The sequence below is a fragment of the Miniopterus schreibersii genome (assembly GCF_964146895.1).
Source record: "Miniopterus schreibersii genome assembly, chromosome: 22".
NCBI lineage: Eukaryota > Metazoa > Chordata > Mammalia > Chiroptera > Miniopteridae > Miniopterus > Miniopterus schreibersii.
This window is the reverse complement of record NC_138124.1, coordinates 12217877-12240792: the sequence shown is the minus strand read 5'-3', so window position 1 is coordinate 12240792 and position 22916 is coordinate 12217877.

Sequence of the window (22916 nt, the reverse complement as noted above, 5' to 3'; positions counted from 1 at the left end):
GAGAGTAAAGCTATCCTCAGCCACCTTCCTCTAAGATTTCCCCCTAGGTTGCAGTGGGAGGCCTGACTGGGAGGGATAGGTCCCTGCCCCACTTGTCCACGGGAGGGAGAGTGAGGTGTGCTTGTACTGGAAAGAGCTCTCTGAGAGATTAGCATGCACTTTGCATCTATACAGGTTCTGTTCAGCACGACCCCGCCTCTATAAAATATTTCATAGGGTTACTTACACATCTCAGAAAGTAAGGACACACCCACATCCCTAAATGGATGGACTGTTCACATTCTTGGAATGTGTGACCACCTAAGCTAACAAAATCGTTCCCAAACACCTCCTTTCAAAACTGAAACACAGATTATGCAAAAGAGAAGAAAAACCAACCCCAAGAACTAGCCTTCTTCAAGGGAAGCCCATCTTCCCTGGATTGGATGGTGGGAACAGTGCTATGATCTGTTTCCTTTTGCTCCAGGGCCCATGGCTGCTCCCTAGGCTGTCTTCCAGATGGGTGCCATTGAGTCAGGTAGAAGCACACCTGACCATTAAGACCCAACCTACTTCTAGCGGCTTAGGGGTGTGAGTGCTTTCTCTGGGTGAACAGGTTAGTCTGGGGATTCAGAGGAAAGCTAAGGAGAGTGCAGCATTACTCCATTGGTAGTGCCAAAATGCCTTCAGCGGTTTCCCTTGGCTAGTTAATTTAGCATTTGAAGACTCTTCACTTGAAACACTTGTAGGCTCTTCTGACTTGAACCTCTCTCTCGGTAATTCCTATTACCTTTGTCATAACCCCTCATTCCCACTGGTGGTTCAGTTCATGCCCTGTTTATATCCATTTCCTCCCTGTGGTCATGGTCACTTCAGTCATCTGAATGTCACCGTTTCCAACCAGCCCATTCCATTATGGCCCTTTCTGTACATTACATTGAGCTCAGTTCTATTTCTACCTCTTGTTTTGGCTTACATTTGAATCTTGTTTATTAAAGCAATAGCTTCTGATTATAATTTATAATGTTTACAGAAACCATGAAAAATACAGAAAAGTATAAATAAAAAATCATTCATAATTCCATCCTCAGAGATGCCCACCTTGTACATCTTGGTGGATTTACCACCCTTTTTCCGTGTATCTATTGTATGTGAGGGTTTATAAAATTGATGCCGTGCTGTCAATGTAGTTTCTCAGTTTACCCAGTCCAGGTGATAACACAAGTATTTTGCCTGTCAGGCATCTTCCCAAATACTGATCATAACTATCCTATTAAATGAGGGAGAATCATTATTCATTTATTCATAGTTTCAAAAAAGGTGTTCATTCATACTCCCATTAGCAGTGTATGAGACTGCCTGTATCACTTTGGTGTCTGAGAAGTCTTCAGACATTTGTGAAGGCAAGAGAGTAAGCATTGGATATGAGTCTCAGGCTGCCACACGATTCTAAGAAAGTTTTGGGCAGGGCAACCAAAATTTCTCGAAGGATGAATTCCCAGACAGGTAGGAATGGGCTGGTATGATATGGGGGGGGGGGCAGCTGGAGCTGTCAGTCAACTCTGCTTCCCAGAGGCAGGTTCTCTTGAAGGAGACCTGAGGAGCACAGCACCCCTTCCCGACCCATGGCCACCTCACTTCACCTGATCAGCTATGAGTATAATTAAAACAAACAGCAAAAATGATCTCTCATTTTGCTGATTTGCCTCTTTCTGATTAACCTTGAGATTAAACATTTCTCATGAATTTTGTTACAGACTTGTTTTTCTCCTAAAAATTGTATGTCTCGCTTCTGTATTTGCCCACGACCATTTTCCTTATTGATGCATTTTCCTTATTAAAAGCAAATACTTTTTCTTCATTTCCTTCAAATATTTTTTTAACCAAATTTATCATTTCCCTTTCTATTTTCTGTAGGATGTTTTTGATGTGGTTTTAAATAACTCACTCTTCTGTTACAGTCGCTTTTGTTTGCTTCATGCTCAGAAAGTTTTTGCTTATTTAGGCTTTAGTTAAATATACACCAGTGTTTTCTTAGATATTTTCTAGATATCTTTGGACTCATTTTTTTACATTTAATACACTGGAGGTTTAATTTGGTGTATGGTATGAGGGAGGGATTCAGTTTGATTTTCCCCCCTCCCAAACAGCCACATTTTCCAATTTCGCTTTTTGAGAATTCAACCACTGCTTTCTGGTGGTTCCTTTCTCAGATTTAAGCTTTTAAAATCTGTACAACAGCTTTCAGGACTGTCTGATTCTACTTCATGGATTGGTCTGCAGTCTTGCATCAGCACCACACTATTTTAATCACTGTATCAACAATGATAGAGTTGATTATCTCTTAGGAAAGCACTTCCTTGATGTTCTTTAAACAGTTTTAGCTATTCTCACCCTTTCCCCCCTCTCTTTCTAGCTGAGCTATAGAATCTTTCAAAAACTAGGATTGTATTTCACCAAAAAATTACTTTGGCAAGGATTAACAGTATTAATATATCTACTATTTCAATATATCTTTCCATTAACTTTCCTTTCTTATTAAACTTTGTAAAAAGTTTATGTTTTTAATAAAGGTCTTGGACACTTCTCATTAGTGTTTCTAAATTTTTTCAATCCTCTTATGAATGATTTATTTCCCCCCTATGTTTTCTGCTCATTGTTGCAATATAGGAAAGGTACTGATTTAGAAAATTTCGATATATTTATCTTGTATCTTACCACATCCTTAATGTCTTATTCATGGTGAGAATGTTACAATTGATGTTCTGATATTACCTTGGTGATAATCATATTATACTCTACAGATAAACATTTTGTTTCATGTTTTCTAACAGATACATAGCTGTTGTAGAGTTTGAGTGCAAGTTGGCATGTTGTCCTGTTGCTTTAAGGGCTCAATTTCCAAGTTATGGGTAGAATTTATTTTGAAATTTTAAATAACCTTAAAGGAAAGCATGTGATTTTAGGCCTCACTGAATGAAGACTGGGATTAAGAAGCTTGAACAATACTGTTTGGCATGCCAAGTGAACATGGTGGTCTGTATTTCAGGGTAGTCCCCGTGCTTTTCTCAACTGTTCGAGTATATAGTTCCTGATGAATCCCAGGAGTGTGGGTAGTCCATGATGCTCGGTAGATGCTTTAACAGGCAGCATAGCTGGAGCAGGATTGAAATCTGTTAGGAAAGCTGAGAACGCCAACAAGGCCATGAATTGAAAGTGCATGGGTTTGAGATAGCACACATAGGTTGGCAGGGACGTTTCCCTCCAAACAAGCCAAGCTACAAAAAGCAACCCCAAACACACCCCTTGGAACTTTTTAGTCCTAGTCATGGTACCTTTCATTAGGTGCTGTAGGAGATGCTTCCCAGCTGTTGGTTCATGAAGTTGGAGAGGCACGTGGAGGACTTAAAGGAAGTAAATATCTCATTTTAAAAATCTCTAAGTATTTTCAAACAATTCCCCTTTTAAAGCAAAGTGTGGTTGCTCTGTGCATGTATTGATTGCATCTGTGGGGTAGCTGGGGAGACTGAGTGTCTTCAGGACACAAGCTGTAGAGTAGCTTATTGCTCAGTTGGTCCCTGCCATGATGCTTTCTGACCACCACACAATTCCACCTCTTTTCCTTAGTCCTCCGTTATTTGAGCAAGACCCACACCGGACTTGTTCAAAGTAGGAATCCAAAGAAATCCTGATGCTGAATTACAAGTTAATGTGGAGCATAGACATGAAAATAATTTCTAACTATCCCAATTAAATATCTCAAAAGTTAAGAGGAGTGATAAGTGGAGCCCAGATATAATCTATGGTGCTAGCCCCGGATTAGAAACAACGCTCCCACGCCGCTATATGCTATATACTGCATTGAGTACTATCAGTACTGTTTATGAATAAATGGGTTCAGGGATTTTCTATTTAGATTAATAATCTGTTTCTAGAAAAACAGCCCATGGGAAAGTATTCTCTTTTCCAAGTCTAAATAGGGAGGTCCATTGCTTATGCTAAAAAAACTTAGAATTCAGGTTTAGATATTAACTTTTTAGTGAAATATACAGAATAAATAAAAGATCACCAAAGGGTGACAATATTCTCTAAGCAGACAGATTGTAGCACACACACAGAAGGAATGTAAATACAGCTTGCTTAAATTTTTTTTTTAAAGTAAGGAAAGCTAATCTCTCCCCTATAAAACACCCACTTGAGCATCCATATTAGTTATGCAGAAACAGAGCAAACACTCATTTTTTATAGATTTAGAGTCTTACAGAACCTTCTGTGACTTGCCCTGAATCTCCTGAATACAAAGCTAATTAGGTGAGGAGGTGGATGTATTTGCATAGGAGCTAGGGTCTTCTGGGAAAGATTCCAACCTCAAAGTCCTGATATCCAAAGTCCTGAAGTCTTTTGGGATGGATATAACGGTGGGCCAAACTCAGGCATAGAATATTACCTTGACAAAAGACTGCTGACCCAAGCTCAATATAAGCAAAATGCAAGGGGGGTGTGAGTTGGAGAAAGGGATGGATTTTAGCACAACGTGTGATAAGACTGGAAGCCGCTCTCAACCCAGCTGCTCAGGCACACTGGATGTGCTTTGGACAGAAATAGCACTTGGGTGTGTGTGTGCACACACATGTCTGTGCATGAAGACAGAGCACCCAAGATCCAATTCAACACCAAGAAAATGGGACTATCTTCTCTTGAAGAGGCCTGCTCAGGGACCAGCAAGGACATTGTCACTGTGGACTTGACCAAGTGTGAGGAACCATGCACCGTCAGTGCTCAACAGTGACACCATGAGCCACAACAGTGAGAGGGAATCAGCTAGAGAAGGGTAAACCAAGGTGGCACTTGTTGAATCAATTCCCTGAAAACCAAACTTTCTGGCCTCCCCCTTTCCCATCAAATGACATGCTTCTCAAGGACCCTCACTGGAGAAAGGGTATTGAGTGAGAAGTGGGACATACTTCTCTGGAGGGATTTCTGAGCACCACCCCCTCCTTGGAGATGAAGGCCTGTGAAGAAGAGCCAACCAGCGGGACCTCTCCAGGGGCAAAGTCACCAGGGGGAGGTACAGTGTGGGTAATTTCCGTGTCTGGAATAAGACACAAAATTATTAGGCCTTTTCTAAACAAATGATAGAAATGTAGAACAGAGAAGGGCCAGAAATACAGTAACACTTTAGGGATCCCAACCTTCCTCCATGAGCAAGGTAGTTGGTTGGTCTTGTCAGGTGGTTGCTGTGTTTCTGTCTGCTTAGTCTGGGGCCTGTGGAAGTGGGTGACTGAGGAGGTCTCACTCAAGTTGCTAGAAGCCCCAGTGACCATTCAAACCTAAAAGCTGCTTCTGGTTGGAGTCTACATGAAAGTTACCAGCAGGAGAGCCCTTTTATCTCATATTTTAGCATGTGAAATCATCATCATCATGAGAAGTCAAATTCAGGGAAAGAGGGAACAATTTCTAAAGGCCCCTTCTCCACTCTCACCTTCACTGTTCTTAGATCACTTTGGGCATTGTCCTCCTTGCACTTAGAACTGTCAGCACAAATGTGGGTGGTTATTTGATTAATGTCCATCTCACCCTCCTGGACAACTGATTTCCTGGGGGCAGAGATCCTGTCTGTTTGCCCATCACTTTATCCTCATGAAGGCACAAGAGGTTGAAGCGTCCACATAAAATTTTGGGGATGAAGACACCTGTCTCCAGGAGCAGGGTGGGGAAGTGGTGTCTGGGGGCTGTCAGAGGCCACTGTTTTGGGTCAGACGCTGCTCAAAGTCAGAGCGCATGTGCTCAATGGTAACTTCAAAGCTATCTGTGGAAAGGACCCCAGCCCTGGCTAACACACTAGTTTTAGACTGTAATACATGCATGCTTTGGTTACGATGACTGATTGGGGCAGAAAGATTGATTGGATGGAGAGGAAGAAAGGTGGGATCTTTTGGGCTCCAGGAGAGTTAGAGTAAGTGCGGGGAGCTGTTGCCCTGGCTTAAACATGTTACCCAAATAGATGGATTTGACATCCAGTTGGGACGAAAGCTGGCTGAAGAGAAGGCCAAAGAGTAAAGAAGAAACTGGGACTCCCTTGGGAGGCCCTGGGCTGAGGGCTATGCCAGTGTGCCAATGGATGGATAGTTTCTGCCACCATCTCTCCCGTATCCCCTCGTTTTCCCAGTGCTGCGAGCCCCATCATGATAGTCCTGGAGAAGAGCCACTTAGACAGGGCTGTTCCCCTATTCTGGAGCGAGGGCTCCCAGAGGCCAATACCCATAAGGAAATGGGCCCGGGCTGCCAATCCCCTGAACTTGGTTCCAGGAAGGAAGAATCCGTGTACATCTGCCAAATATATAAAAGTTTCTTAATATCAGAAGATCCCAATCTTCTGTAAATAAAAAAAACAACAACGCAAAGCAAGCACCAAAGCAAAAAGAGTGCAGGTGCTGTTGTATGGAGTTGAGCTGGGAGGAATATCTTTTACCTTCTCCCTGCTGGATTGCAAAACTCATCATCCCATGCTAATTTGGGAGAAGGCAGGGACATGGGTCTGGCTTGGATCCACCAGTAAACACTGCATATTTTCTATTGTTGCTAATTTGTCTGTCTGTCTTACCCAAACCTGAGCAGCTGGAGGCTGGGTTTGACTTGTTCATTTTGTGTCCCCGGGACTGGTAACCTGTCCCCAACAGAAGCATTCAAAATGGGAACCGTGCTAGTACTGTCACCTGGCTTTTATTCAGGGAAATGATAATATGATTACGATAGAATCACGGGGACATGGAGCTGGGTCACATCATATTAACTCCTACCTGTGTCCTCAACATGTAGGAGAGGCAGGAAAAATTGAGTTGGAGTGAAGAAGATAAAGCTGATGGCTTTTCACAAAATGATGGGCTGCTAGTGCCAGAGGGTCACTTCCCATCCACCGAGTCCAAAGACCTCATTTTACACCTGAGGCAACTGTGGCCTGGGAGGCACTGTGCATTTTCTTTGCTTTGTGCCAGCCTTTCTGAGGCTGGGCCCAGTGTGTATCCTCACATGACGTAGCCTGGAGGAGTGATCACTATGACCAGTTGGTCACAGCCTACAATGGCTTCTGTGGCTTGGGGGGCTGGTATGCATGACTACCCCTCAGTGGGGCCAATAAAGGCTTGATCTGTGAGGGCACAGGCATAAGAGACTTGAGACCCAGTGTCAGCAGGTGCAGCTCATCTTTGGTGCCACAAAAACCAAAGTACAGTACAGAGGGAAAGACACAGGAGGACTCACTCCAGAGCAGTTTACCCTCCAAAAAACAAGCCCGGGATTAGGGGGAAAAGCCCTTAGAAGTCGGACTGGACTCCCCTCTTCTGGAGCAACTTCTACCTGCTCCCACCCCTACTGACTGCCACAAAGCCTGCCCCCCTGCCTAGATGGTGCAGGGACCACAATGCTGGGAAAGCTGTCCTAACTACTGAACCCCTGATGTTCTCCCAGAAGTAGAGGCCCAGGGCCTTTGTATGATCTGGCAATATCAAAGAGGAAAAGAGAGCAGCGACCTCCCATGCCCATTGAGTGTGAGTAGAAATAGCACTTCATGGGAATTAGCCAGACATGAGCACCAAGAGAAGTGGTCCTGATGTCTGGGCAAAGGTGGACTTTGAGTTGAGCATTGAGAGGAACAAGAGTTGATGTCCTTTTTCCTGGTTGCAACAAACTTTTCTGCAGAGATCTCCATCACTCTCAGTAACTACTGGTCAAGAAGGAAGGCCCAAAGCACAAGAAGTGAAACCGGTCAGATTCTTGCCCACTCCACTGAGCCAACAGAAAGAGAAGCAGCACTATTGTTCCCCAAGGACAAGTCAGTTCAGAGGCCCAGGGGGGGCCCAGGCAGCACACCAACTGTCCTCTCTGAACTGTGGGGCCCTGCCATCCACAAGGCATGGACCCACCTCTGCTCAGCTGCCTGGTAGGTAGGGAAGTTTGTTGCATATCTATCAGTAGAGAAATGCCAGCATTGCTCAGGGCAGAATGACTCCCAGGTCCAAGGAAATCATTCTGTAATGCCTAAAGAGATTCAGGGAGGGTTAAGAGAAAATAAGTACTATATATAATCTGACTCATCCCTCCGGTGGGATTGCTATGATACTGTATCAAGGAGGTAGCATTTCCATGTAACCCTATTTGCGCAGTATTCCTGCAAATGAACGCTTGTGACTGTGTCCCCATTGTGGACTAGCACCCAGTTCTCCCAGACTGGAAACTTTCATGTCACCTTTGACCTCAACACAATCAACAACTCATGTCAGTTTCCATTCCCCAGCCCCTTCAAAGGCGTATCCACAGTCTCCAGATGAGTCCAGATCCTGCCTGCCAGTCACCAGAACTTCTGTACAGGTTTCCCACTTATCTCCCAGTCTCAGACTCAACCCTTCCAGTCCTTTCCATGCACCAATGGCAATTCTCCCCTGACACCACTTAGCACCCCATTTCTTCCTGGCTCACAAAACCTTCAGCAGCTTCCCATTGTTTACAAATTAAAGTCCGAACTCTCTAACTTGCTGTGGGTGACCAGACACTCCCCCCTCGTCCTCCGCTGGCCTCTCTTGCTTTGTCGTGTTTGCTACATCTGGAGATAAAGGGCATTTTTATCCAAATGTCTCCTCAATTGTTCCTTTCTACTTGTTGCATGCATACCCCACCTCCTCTCCTTGTTGAGAGTCTCAAATTTCACTCAGACTCCAGCTTACATCCCCCGCTGAAGATGCCGGGCACTCTAGGAAACCTTTGAACTCCCACTATCTTGTATGGTTGCCTCCATTTGTCTGTCTTTCTCTCCAAAGACACTGTAAATTCCTTGAGGGCATGGATTGGGTTTTATGGGTCTCTGAAGCCTTAGCCTTGAACAAAGGGGCCTGAAGACTGTAATTTCTCACCCTGCTGCCTTGTGGGTTACAGATTTCCCCATGAGCCCCCAGTACCAGGTCCAAGGGAATTGCAACATTCAATTGAAGAGATGCATCCATTGACTCAACACTATGTCCAGTTTGGATTGAAAGACACCTGGGCTGAGATGAAATGAGCAGGGAGAAACAGAGAGAGAGAGAGAGAAAGAGAGAGAGAGGAAAGAAGAGCCTGAAGGTAGCTCTTTGTGAGCCTGAGGGAAAAGGGGAAACTCTCTGTACCCATCAACAGGGAATACCAACCAGCGTGGCCCCAACCCCAGAGCGGCTTGAGTGGAAATTGCTGTCACTGTGCAGAATGTTTGTCACATCCACGCAGGCTTCCCAGACAAGCCAAGGGGGCCAGACAATCTGGCTGCAGGTCAGCAGAGAAGCTGGTGGGGCTGGAAACAATGTCATGAACACAACAAATAGCAGCTGTTTAAGGGGAGTGAACGTCTCAAACCGATGCAGAGCAACCCTCATCATCCAGAGAAGAATGGAGACAGAATGTGAGTGCAGATGTGGGGCTTTGGGCTGAGGTCACAAAGGCCCCTTATCTGCACCTACTCTACCTGCCCAGGAGGTTGTGGCAGTGGCCATGCAGGGAGGGCCAAAAGACTTCAAACTTTTTCTGTCAAAACTAAGACTCTGTTCAAGTGATTCCCAGGGTCTCTCTCCTTCTTTACACTGGAACTAAATATCATCTTAGATGGCCCCAAGCCCCAGCCATTCGAAGGGTGGGTGACAGCCCCCCCTCTGCTGGATTCTTAGGGTCAGGGATGCTCTCTGTTATAAAAAGGGTTTTCTGGGTGGAAAAAAGGAGTTGGAGTCTGAAAGATAGGGTGTTCTGCCCAGCAGGGGGAAGGTGGGCAGAGGCTGAGCCTACATTGGCTGCAGCGCTGTTGTCTTGGGGATGGGGACAGCGCCTGCCCCCTCCCACCCTGGGGAAATATCTGACCTTTCCTTCCTCTACCACGTGCCCACTTCTCCCTGCCCATCCCCCCACCAGAGCTACTGGGCACCTCACAATCCTGTAAGTGCTGGAAATTAAGAAGAGGAGGGTGGGGAAGTTCAGGGAAGACAGCCATGGAGAGGGATGTGGGTGAGCCTTACCCACACCCAGCCTGGCTTCCATGAGACTTTGCTGGGAGCAGACACTCCATCCGCAGCAGAGCAGCTGGACTCCTTACAGCAGCCCCAGGGGGGTGTGACAGGTGGCGAGGGGCCTCTCGGATCAGTTCAGATTTGGAACTTTCCTCGGAGTAGAAGGCTACCTATTGGGGTGCAGGACTGAGGCAGACATTCCTAATCCCACTCAGCAGTGTTTTTCACACTGCAGGTTGCAGACCATTAGTGTGTTGTGAAATCAATTTAGTGGTTTATAGCCAGCATTTTAAAACAGTTTACAAACAAAAGCTTCAGTGTAGCACTTGCAGAAAGGGAGTTTTGTTTTTTTCAATTGTATGTCTATCTACATCTATCCACACCTATACCTGTACCTAATACCTAATACCTAATACCTATACCTGTACCTATACCTATACCTATACCTATACCTGTACCTATACCTATAGCTATACTATAAATGTCTATACTGGGTGGTAATGAAAAATTTATATTTCTTATTGTGGTGTAGGGTCCAAAAAACCCTCAGATACCACAATTGACAAACAGTGGCCTAGACTAGAACATCACTGCTGGGCCCAGCTGGCCCTGGAGTATCGCAGAGAGAGACCAAGTCAGAGGTTCAAGGCTTTTTTGGCCTCATGAACCCTGGGATTTGGTGACCACCTCTCCATTGGGCCCTGTCTTTCCTTGGTGAGAGGACATGCTGGGGGCCCCTGAATGGGAAGGGCTGTGACAGTAAACATCCTGGAGGACTCTACGTGTATCTCTAGCCATCAGTGCTGTGGTTCCCCATTGCTTGGGGGCTCATGTTAGCTTCTGAGACATGCAGACTGGAATAAGAGAGCCCCGTAGAACTGGGGAGACCTGGTGAGGCAGAATGGGAAAAGAGGAATTTGTCAGGAAGTTGTCAGTGGCCTTCTGGGACATGTGAGCTTTCAAGTGAGCCTAGGGATGCGCAGGGACAAGCATGTGTCTTTGGTAAAAGCGTGAAACCCAAGATCGTCTTGGAGAGTGGAAGTGCCAGGGACGGGAACCTTCCTGGTGCATCAGAGTCATGGGATCATGCCGGGAGGCCATTAGAGAAAGAACAAGGGGCTGGAGAGGGGGCATTCCTTGCTAGATTCCTTTGAGCAGGCACCTCTGCCAGCTGCAAGCTGCATTAGAGAAAGACAAGTGTGCAAGATTGTGATCCTTAGTTATAGGAATGCTTCACAAATTGCTGAGGATTAGAGAATAGCTTCCAGAATGCTGAGAGAAGAAATGTGTGTGTGTGTGTCTGTCTGTCTGTCTGTCTAGTGGTGGCTGCATTGGGGTAGGAGGATGCCCTAGGTCAGGTGCTCTGAATCAGCGTTGTAGGAAGGCTACCCAGAGGATTATTGGCACATTTTGCTGTGGAAAAAAATGGTACAGTGTCACCTAGCACACTGTCTTGAATATACTATACTGCATGCTTACTTTACTTGGAATGATTTCACCCAAGATTTTGGAATTACTTGTGCTTGGTAATTGCTGTGTAAACCAAGAAGAAAGTGATTCAAACGTGTATCATGCCTGGGGCGTGGGAGCACTCAGACTGGGATTCCAGTGTTGAGTAGAAGCTACTGCTTTCAAAGCTGAGATAAGCCTTGTTCTTTGCTTCTTTCAAAACCCCCTTTTACTTCCCCATTGATAAGAGACCCTTCCCTTCCTTCATTTCCCTCCCTCCTCCCTTCCCCCCACTCTTTTCCAAGGCTACCCATCTCCCTGGCTTTCAATACCCCATGAAGAGGGTAGAAAAATTAACTGGACAAAGAGAAGGTGTGGATTCAGGTGTCGGGTCTGCTCTAGGCCACTTCTTAGGCCTGGTCCTCACCGATTGTAGCTTCCATTTATTCCCACTTGGGAACAACAAAGAAGGATCCACCCTGCCTCCGACTTCATTCCTGAGCTTCTGTGAGAGAGCAAAGGAGATTTGCATGGTATTTACCATATTGTCATTTTATCATCCCCATACTTGGCAACACCCTGAAGCAGCAGTGCCTGCTTGGTAGCTGCCATTTCTCACCATTATTTCCACAAGCACTCTGAGCACCCCATGTTGGCCAGTTCAGTGCTCATGGAGGGATCAGAACAGAAGGTAGTTCAGAACCGTGCCCCCTATAAGGCTCCAGTTGTGCTGAGGACAGCATGGAAACAGAGATATAAAGAATAAAGGACAGTGACAGCTAGGATGAGATCAAGAGTGCCACTCTTGAAATGGAATTTCACTGCTATCGTTCTTTAAAATGGGATGCGTTTTGCAGATTAAACTTCTGTGTTCATGGGAAAAACTTTTTGAGACCCTTGGGAGCTTCAACTTTCACAATGTGGACTTGAGTCAGCAGAACTATTCTTCACAGGCAGTAATTCTCAAGAAGGCTAGTTATTACATGGCTGGAGAAATAAAAGGCAGAACCTGCAATGGCAACACAGTGGCTCTCTGTTACTGATTTTTTGTTTGTTTTTTATTGTAGTTGATTTCTAGTTTCATGCCGTAGTGATCCGAGATGCTTGATATGATTTCAGTCTTTCTGAACTTGCAAAGACTTATTTTGTCCTAACATGTGGACTATCTTTGAGAATGTTCCATGTACACTTGAGGAGAATGTATATTCTGCAGCTTTGGGATGAAATGTTCTCTACATGTCAGTTCCATTTGATCTAGTGTGTCATTTAAGGTAACTGTTTCCTTGTGGATTTTTTTGTCTGGAAGATCTATCCAGTGACATTCGTGGGCTGTTGAAGTGCCCTGCCATGGCTGTATTGCTGTCGATCTCTCCTTTAAAGTCCTCCAGGAGTTTTTTTTGTTATTTTTTTTTTCCTTCAGCCTGTGTGACACTTTGGTTCTGAGGTGGGTCTCTTGCAGACAGCATATATATGGGTCATGTTTTCTTATCCATTCAGCTACCCTATGTCTTTTGATTGGAGCATTTAATCTATTCACATGTAAGGTTATTATTGATAGGTGCTCATTAATTGCCATTTTTATTCTTTATGCCTATGTTTCTCCTATTTCTTTTTCTTACAACAGACTAACATTTCTTGCAATGGTTTGGTGGTAATAAATTCCTTGCTTTTTAAAAAAAATATATCTTTATTGATTTCAGAGAGAGAAAAGGAGAGGGAGAGATAGAAACATCAATGATGAGAGAGTCATTGATCGGCTGCCTCCTGCACGCCACCAACTGGGGATCGAGCCCACAACCCCGGCATGCGCCCTGACCGGGAATCGAACCCTGATCGCCTGTATCCTAGGTCGATGCTCAACCGCTGAGCCATGCCCTGACGGGCTCCTTGCTCTTTTTAAAATGAGTTTTACAAAAATATGAGACAAGCATGCCTGCTATCTCTCACTTGGGTGCTATGTACTGAAGGACTCAGTCAGGATTCCTAAATCAATGGTTTGTGTCTGTGGTCCCCAAATTCTGCCCAGAGCTGCCCTAGGGCACTGCAGCAAATGCACAAGACCACCACAGAATAGTTTAAAATTTTCAAAGTGAACACAGTAACATCTGCTAGGTACTATACTCTGAAGTTGTTTGCACCTGGCTACCTATAAATGGAACTATCAGGTCTTTATTTTAGGCTAGCGGTCACTGCAAATGATTACTGAGACAATAAGGAAGCCTTGAACTGAGAAGGTTCGACAACCCTTTGAGAGTTTGGTGAGATACCAGCATGTATCCAATCTGATGGACATGTGGTAAAATGCCCTCTCACAGACACCTTTCCTGCATCTCCCCACTCAGTCTTGTCACTGGCCAGCTCCTTTGAACTTGCCATTGATTTATTTCTATAAAATAGTTGCATATGTGGCATAAACTTTACCTTGTTTCATAGCACAGCCATGACTCCTGACTTTTAGACTAAGAAGAGCCAGTTTGCTCAGTGGCTCTGGCAAAGGCTGTAAAATTTCATCTTTGGGGCAGGGCTCCAAACAGATGTACAGAAGCTGGCAGAATCTGCCTTCATGCCATCTGATAGCGGTGCCCAGGCCCCCTTCTGGACCCTGTCAATTCTTTCCTGATGGCTGCCAGCATGATCTCTGCTAATCCCCTTCCTCCTTCCCGTTAGCTTGCACCTGCAGACCCCAAACTGGCCTGTCTCCCTCTGCACCCCCCTCCCAGACAGTGGATTCTGCAGTCCAGGGCCTTCACTTGACCGTTGCCTTCAACTGCCATCGGAATGTTCCCTCTCTCAAATTCTCAGCAGTTGGGACACTAGTTCTGCAGCCAGTTGGACTCTTAGGCCTCAAAGACTTGATCTGGACTTGTGTTTAGGGACCCAGCAGCTAGTACACTGGAAATGCCCAGTGAAAATGGGATGAATCGATTTAGTGACTTAATTCCCAGGATGGGTTCTAGGCCAGTCATGGCTACACATGAGATCTTATCAATACCTGATCATTTTCCAGGGGCTCTCCCTGACTTAGCTGAAAACTTAATGTTTGTGACTGGGGGATATTGGCTTCCTCATACGGCCCCTCTCTTCCCCTTTGGCTCTTGTGCCTGTCTTTCCAGGCAGTTGGGCAGTGCACGCACCCACAGAGATGGGGCAGGGGTGTATAGAATGTATGTGCTGGATTTAATAATCTTTTCCCTTCTCATGGTGACAGGGAGGAGAGACCTAATGGTCTCCACTTCCCATGATGGGGGGCCCAGCCTCCTGCTGCTGTGCTCTGTTTGTTGTCCCTATGACTCACCAAGTATGTTCAGGGGCTGGAGGGGGCTGGAGAACTCCTCAGAGTTACCATCCACCCTCTGTCAGCACCAAGAGGGCATTTTAAATATAGAAAGGAGTTCTGGTCTTTTCCGTTTTTTGCGTACCTTAAATGTTAAAAAAAAAAATTGAAAAAGAAAACTGCCAAAAATTGGTACAAAAATTGTAAGTGATATATTCTATTTAAATGCTCAATAAATGAATGCTCTTTAGCATATAAAAGTCCAATGGCTAGGTAGCCCCTCACGTGGAGAGAAGGTTCATGGCCTATTGTTTGAAGCCTTTTGTGATCATTCACAAAGGTTTAGAGCATGTGGTGTCCTGGTTCCCTGCTCCCCTTCATCCCCTATGTTACGTTTGGGCACCTTTGGGGGGGTTTCTTGCCAGAACACCCAGAGTCCCACATTCCTCTGGGACCAAACTGTGCCCATGGGCAGGAAATGGAGCCCTCAGGCTGGCCTGCCCTGTGGGGGGATGGTCTCCTTGCTGGGTTGGGATGAAGAACAAGAAAAGGGACATACCAAGGGCAGTACCTGGGACACAGGGCCCCCTGGTCCTCCCAGTTGGCGCCAATCACTGGTGTATCCAGTCTCTCAATATAATGCAGGCAAAGGAACTTCTCCAAATGCCTTCCCTGGGCCTGTGCTGCTTTCAGACCTGAGCTCCACCCTCAGGGCCAACTTTCCGATGGTTCCTTCTGTGACAGTATCAGCTGTTGGTTCACTGCCTGATGTGCCCGCATTGGCCATGCGTTGTACTAAGAGCTGCAGATACAAAGATGATTCACAGTGACTGTCCTAGAGGGACTGACTGGAGGGCAAAGCATGGTGCATGAATCACTGCCAAAGAACAAAGTGAGCATTCTGCTCTGGTTGTGATAGAATCACAGAGGAGCAACCACCCCCCTTCCCCAGGGCTCAAGTTCCTGAGAAGGTTCTGGACCAGACAGAGCCTGAGCTCAGTTTCAATTAAGAAAGGATGGCCAGGTCAGGACTGGTTTATGAGACAATCTATGCAATGGGGCACCCAGCTTTGGCAAAGGCACCAAAGAGTGATGGAGCAAGGGTGGGGACTCTAGGAGACCTGAGTCTCAGGAAATCAGAGGAAGATGGGCATGCAGAGGGAATCAGGAGCCAGGGCTGTTGTCCCATGGAGACTAGTGACCAGCAGAGCAATGGGGTGGGGGGCACACTGGCATTTTGGGTGAAATAGTTTTTTTAAAAAAATGAAATACATTGAGGTAACATTGGTTAATAATATATAAATATCAGATGTAAAACATTATAATTCAATATATCTACACCACGCTATGGTGTGCTCATTGGGTGGAATTCTTTGTTTGCATTCTGCAGGGGACAGATCTAAGTAAGGCCAAGAATACAGGCAAGGTGCAGGGCAGTGCAATGGACCAGGCAGGAGATGAAATCCTAAGCGCAGGGAAGCAGGAGAAGGGCTTAAGTGGAGGAGATGGGTGATTGCATGTTAGGGATGTCCCCGGGTAGAAGAAAGGAACAGAAGTTGAGAGGTAGGGGTAATGGTTGCTTTTTAGGAGAAACAAGTGCCACTTTGGGATACAATAGGGAACTAGATGTTGAGTGAGCAGGTCTGAGACCCTGGGAAGGAGCAGATACTGTCTCTTGTAGCCCCTGGGAAATGGAAGGGGTGTCTGTTGCTTTCACAATGAGAGCAGATAAGTTACACAGCCCAGGGAGGGGAGGGTATGAGGAGCAGCGGGATGGAGAGATCTCTGGGACAGATGTGTAAGTGACAGGTAAATGAACCAGATAGAGGCAGAAGGGTCCAGGGTGGGTAGGAGAGCTTGGGAATCCAGAGAGCACTGTGGGGTGGGCTCTCACCCATGTACCCACTCCTCCCACCACCTAGTGAAGAAACTCCTTGAAGACCATGACCCGAGCCTTCAGGGTTGGTCTCTCTCTAGGGTGCCTCATAGGGAGGGAATGGTGGAGGCAGTTTTTTGGGTGCAGTTGGGTGAGGGGGCTGTAAGGAAATAGAAAACAGTGAATCTTTATATTCTTTCTAGACATTTGACCAAGATAAGAAGGAGAGAACGTACAACACTCATGGTTGGGACAATTTTTTAAAATTAAAAATAACTTTCATTGCTCCCCCCCCCATCAATCTTGTATAAAAGCTAGGAAATATATAAATACATGTAAGGAAGAAAATAAAAATCATCTGTAATTTTATTTATTAGAAATATAACTGTTAGACCTGGGGGTAATTTCCTTCTAGCCTTAGTCTGTTTTTTAGTAGAAAGGGCATCATGCAGTACATTCTCATTTTGCCACATATTTTATATTTTCACTTAATATTTCTTTTATTTTTGGGGGGTGGGTGCTGAGGACCTGAAGGCTTTTATTTCTCCACTGGTTTATAGGGTGGTGGGTGGGCCCTTGGCCAGATCTGTCTCCTCTGCTTCTGCTTCTGCTTCTTGCTTCTTCCGCTGGAGCAGCTGCTGCTCCCCAAACTACATGGTGCGCATGATTTAGTCAAGGTGATCATAGTAGTCCCAGTTGTGCTGCTGGTGCTTGCAGGCCTGGAAGTTGGGGAAGCTGTCACACGTGCACTTGAACAGCCGGATGAGGAAGTGGGCACAGTTGTCCAGTTGCTGGAGCACCAGCTGCGCATCGCTCATGCCCATCTCCGGCTGCGTGGCCACCATCTTGTGTTCCTTGTGCCCGGGGAAGCCGTAGTCTGGTGGAAAGGTGAGCATCTGCTGGAGGTCAAACTCCCCTGAGGTATTGCCCAGGTAGCACTAGGCCAGGCCAGGTGGGCCTCCATGGCTGCTGTCACCGCAGATGCTTGCGGCAGCAGGAGTCACCTTATTCCTACCTGGAAGCACTCCCGCTTCCACTTAATATTTCTTAAGTACCTTTCTTCCTCTGAGCTACTATTCTTTCAAAACATCCTTTAAATATTTATTTACCTGCCTATCTAATAGATATGTTTCCAGTGGTTCAAAATGCAATGGGTAAAAAAGAGCATTCAATAAAAAGTTGGCTTTTATCCCCTGCCTCTGAGCTGTTACTTGGTTCTCTCTGGAGGCAACTGATGACCTTACCATATCCAAATAGTGGTTAGTTAATTAATATTCCAATGCACGAATGTTCCAAAATTTAAATAACTTTCTATCTTGTGTATTTAGATGCTATTCAGTTTTATTTTTCTATTATACGAAGACTACTATGAACATTCTTTTAGCTAAATCTTTGCATACATATCTTATTTTCTTAGAGTTAAAAATCCTAAGAATGCAATTCCTGGGTCAAAAGGTAGAGAACCAGTTTTTTAAAAGTCTTTTTTTAAAAACACTAAAAAAAATTGATTTCATAGAGAGGAAGGGAGGGAGACAGACAGAAATATCAATGAGAAAGAGAAAACATGGTATAGCCCTGACTAAGAATTGAACCAGTTACCTCTTGCTGTATGGAGTCATGCTCAATCCATTGAGCTACACTGGCCAGCCTGAAAAGCCTTTTAATGCCAGATTTTACCTCCAAGGAAACTGATGTCAATTTGACACTCCTATAGCAAAGCTTGAGAGTGTTTCTATTCCCGCCCAGCCCTCCACCCACTTCCTCTAACTGTGCCAACTTAGTGGATGAAAGATACCTGCGAATGCCTCTAACCCACACTGTGAATTGTTTTTTAGGAGAAACAAATGGCACCTGGGGATACAGTAGGAGACTAGATGTTGAGAGGACAGCTCTGAGTACCTAAGAGGGGCTGGCATGGCTGGAGAGCGAAGATGAAGCCTCTTAGTGGGCAAGGTGGCTGCATCGTTACTGAGCGCCAAGACCAGGAACAAGGCCCTTTTCCATTTTCAGAAATCCCCCAGCAGAAGGGAGGGAGGGAGATATAGGAACAGTGGGTACACAGGCTGGATTTTTGTTTGTTCGCTGTTCCCATTTTGAAGAGGTGGTCATGTGGGTTCTTTACAGACTGCTTCTTGAAGCACAGAGCAGTGTTCTTGGAGCAGTGTGGATGGGGTGTGAGTGCTCTCAGGTGAGCAAAAGCCACCTCTCCCTAGATTTTGCCCCAGGCACAGGCCTTTGGGTGAGAGCATGTGTCCTCATGCCCTCAGATGATGTCAGGCTGCATGATTTCCAATGGGGAAGAGAGGCTAAGGGCTGCTTGCATGTACCTAGCTAAGAGGGGAGGCAGATAAACACCAAAGAGATCTGTCCCTCCCTCACCCATAAACCCCAAGTTTTGCAGAATTGTCACTGAAGGGTAAACCTGGGTGTCAGGATAGGCAGGAGTTCCCTCCACGTTCATCCTCAAAAGTTCTTCCACTTTGCTGACTCCAAGGGCAGCTACTCTCTTTGGCTTATTTGCACACTGTAGACATTAGACTATTTTCTAGACTATTTAGAGCTTTCTTCCTTAAAAAAAAAAAAAAAAAAAAAAGAGGAACAAGATAATTTGTTTGACAGTATGTAGTTACTTGTCTTCGGGTTTGGATTGCTGGAGGTTGCCTTTCATTGCTTCCAGTCTGACTCTAAGTTTGGGAGACCAAAGTTAACCCCTAGGCCCCAGGAGCACCTTCAAGGACTGTAAGCTTCCGTGAAATTCACATCCCAGAGAGCCTGCCTAAGAGTGACATGAGGATCCCCAAACCCCATGATTTTAGAGTCGTATCTTGCTGCTACAGATCGCTTGTCCCCCAGTTATTAATTCTCACTGATTATTCTTTCCAAATGTTATTTTCCCCCACAAGGCCTTGTTTTTGTCTCAGGTGTCATTTCTAGATAGAGCTTGCACGCCACCTCGATTCTTCATTGGTCACTGTACTAGTTTCCCGGGACTTGCTTAAAATGGGTTGGCTTAAAACAACAGATTTACTCTTACAGTTCTGGAGGCCAGAAGTCTGAAATCAAGGTGTTACTAGGGTTGGCTCCTTCTGAAGGCTCTGAGGGAGAATGTTTCCTGCCTTTCTGCTAGCTTGTGGTGGTTGCCAGCAACCATTGGCATTCCTTGGCTTGTAGATGCATCACTCCAATACCTGCTTTTGTTGTCTCATGGTGTTCTCCTCTCTGTGTGTGTGTCTTTGTATGTTTTCTCCTCCTCTTATAAGGACACCAATCATTGGATTTGTGTCCTAGTTCAGTATGACCTCAACTTAGCTCATTACATTTGCAAAGACCCTATTCCTAAATAAGGCCACCTTCTGAGGTTCTGGGTGGACATGATTTTGGGAGGACACCATTCAAACCCCTGCAATCTCTGCCTTCAGACATTTCCAACCACCAATTCATCCCATGTACCTTGTCAGAGCCATTTTTCTCAAATCGCTCTGGAACACCTTATCTTCACTCTAAAACCCTTTAATGACTTCCTGATGCCAACAGAATAAAGTCCTATCTCTTTAGCTGAGCTTTAGAAGACTTGCCAATGACCTTTTCCATATTCCATTTCTCAGTCTCCTACTCACACCCCCAATCCCATTTGAAAGGTTGTCTACATTGTTAAACATGGTATAAGAGCTCTCATCTCTTTCCTAGGTGCAATCCTTCTCAAACAACTGTGTCATATTATACCTTTCCTCTCTCATGAGAACATTTCCAGCCAGCCAAGGTGGAAGGGCTAACTTCTGCTCACAGAACTGATTCCACAGTCGTCACCCCTCTTCAGCTTGGAGCGATGCTGTCCTCTGCTGGAACTGAATTTTTACCTAGGAATGCACCTGTGTCTTTACATCTTTGGGTCCTTAGACCTGAAAATGGTGTATTGAACCATGTGGCTTCATGGTAAATGATTGTGTATGCTGCTGCTGGTGTGAGCATGCGAGGGGGTTGATTGGCACCTGCAGTCATTAGGGCTACCATGTTTCAATGCATGAACTGGATCACTGCATGCCTACAGCCCTGCCGATGTCCAGAGCAGATGAAGAGCCCTGTGCTGAGATGAAGTGAGGGGAAAGGAGAAAATGGTTGCTGCTTTGATAGCAAGGGCAGTGGTCTTTCGAAGGAAGAGTGAACTGACAAAATCACTGCAGGAAAAACAAATACTCAAGTCTGGGTGCTGACAGGCATGGGGCTCAGTGGGAAACATTGTAATGAAATTGAGGGATGCACCCGTGATGCTGCATCCACCCTGATGGAGAATTGGTAAGCAGCAGGCTGTCAGGTGTAAGGACTGGGAGGGAGGTAAAAGAGGAGGCACATGGGAAAGATAAGCAGCACCTTTCACTACTTAGCTTTAATAGATGCACTGAAAACTTGAAAGTAACAAGGACATTTTTATTTCAAAGATTTTTATTAGTGTTGTTTGCTAGCCCCTCCAAAGTGGCAGCGATTGACCATTGGCAACTGGCTCTTCAAACTCTCTTCCAAAGCATTGAGTCTCTGTTGGGACACACGGGGAAATTGGTTTTTCTGGAAGTGGATTTCCTCCAAATTTTCTTGCCTTTTGTACTGTGCCCTTTGCATCTGATTCCTTGGTCACAACAAAGCCCCATAGGCATTGCCCTTGGGGATCAAGAAGTAGCCTGCCCAAGAAAAGAGTAGAGGTATGAAGAGTGAGGAGGAATATTTCGGGCAGATGCTCCAGGTCTGGGCTCCAGGCTGAGTCCACTGACACAGGACATTCTGCATCATGGGTATACCAGGGCAAGTTTCTAATGTCAAAATCTTTGAAGCCATTAGGACCCTTCCTTACTGGGTCTTGGTAGTACTCCTTCACGTTGTAGGTTTAGAAACTTGAGCTAAAGACACACCTGAGGGAACATGGCTGCCTCTGGAAATGTTTATGGACAGCTTGTAATGGTAGGTCTGATCCTTGCCTACTTGATTCATAACTCTACATATATAGTCTCACCTGGCTGAGTTCAGGAAATATCTATGTTATTGTAGAAACAGGCAACCCTCGACTCCAATAAAAAGTATAGTTTCTTAGACATTCCATCTAAAAGATTTGCCAGCTTTCCTTCTGATAAATTGCCGATGTGGGTATTTCTTGTGTCAATATTTAAGATGAGGATGGATTTAGTCAAATTTCCTTTGTCAGTAAGTCGTCTGTGCAACATATTTGTTTCTGGGTCCTAACAGCAGTTCTGCTCAGGTTCAAACAAGATACAAAAGACAAAAGGGAATGACTCAGGTTTAAGTTAGTCTCTTATCATCTACATACAGAATATGCGTGAGTGTGAAACATTCTGAGAATCAGGAATTGGAGAGGAGACCTGCGGAGAAGGGTGCCTTGTTTGTGATTCTGCTCTTAGGCAGTGACTTTTCTTTACCAGCCCCTATGACTAAAATTTCCCATCCCTCTCTGACAAAAGAGAAGTGCAAAGAACATTTGACACAAGGTAACGTGAAAAGATCTTTCAATGGCTCAGCGTCCTGGCTGAACTCAGAATTAGTCATTAGAAAAAAAAACAAAAAACAAAACATATATATATATATATATATGTATAAAGTGTGCCTAGGTAGGTTCCACACCCAAGTCAAGTGCCACTGTCCAATGTTAGGAGGTTGGAGCAGGGGTGGTTAATTAATATTGCTCTTCTTGCCATTTGCTGCTTCCACTGGGGGAGGCTGGGTTAGTCCAGCTCCAGCCTAACTTTTGAAATATCAAGGCTTCTAGGTAGTAGTTTCTGTGTTTCTTTTCCCAATCAGAGAGTGAATTCCTTGAGGGAAAGGATGATGCCCATTTGACTTTGCCTCTGCAGCAACCAGCTCAATGACTGGCACACAAGAACACCCTGATATATATATATATATATATATTTGACAGTGGTTTAAAAACAGCAAGGCCTCTGTAAATGTAGGACATTATACACCTGTTTTCTTCCAGAGCATGTACATATTTTACATGAATTTGCACCAGAATTGGGATTTTTACTCAATTCTGGGTTGGTACCTAGGACTCTGACTGAGTGACTGAGAGACTGGAGCTGGAGCACTGGTGAAAAGGGTGGAGCTGATGGGAAGTTGCCTTGTGGATGTTAAAGATGGAGGATGAATCTATGTCCTGCTGCTGCTGTAACGAATCACAACAAGATGAGTGGGTTAAAAGATTACAGATCTATTCTCTTACTGTTCTGGAGATCAGAAGTTCAAAATGGGTCCCACTGGGCTAAAATCAAGGTGTTGGCAGGGCTGTGTGCCTTCAAGAGGCTCTAGAAGAGAGTAG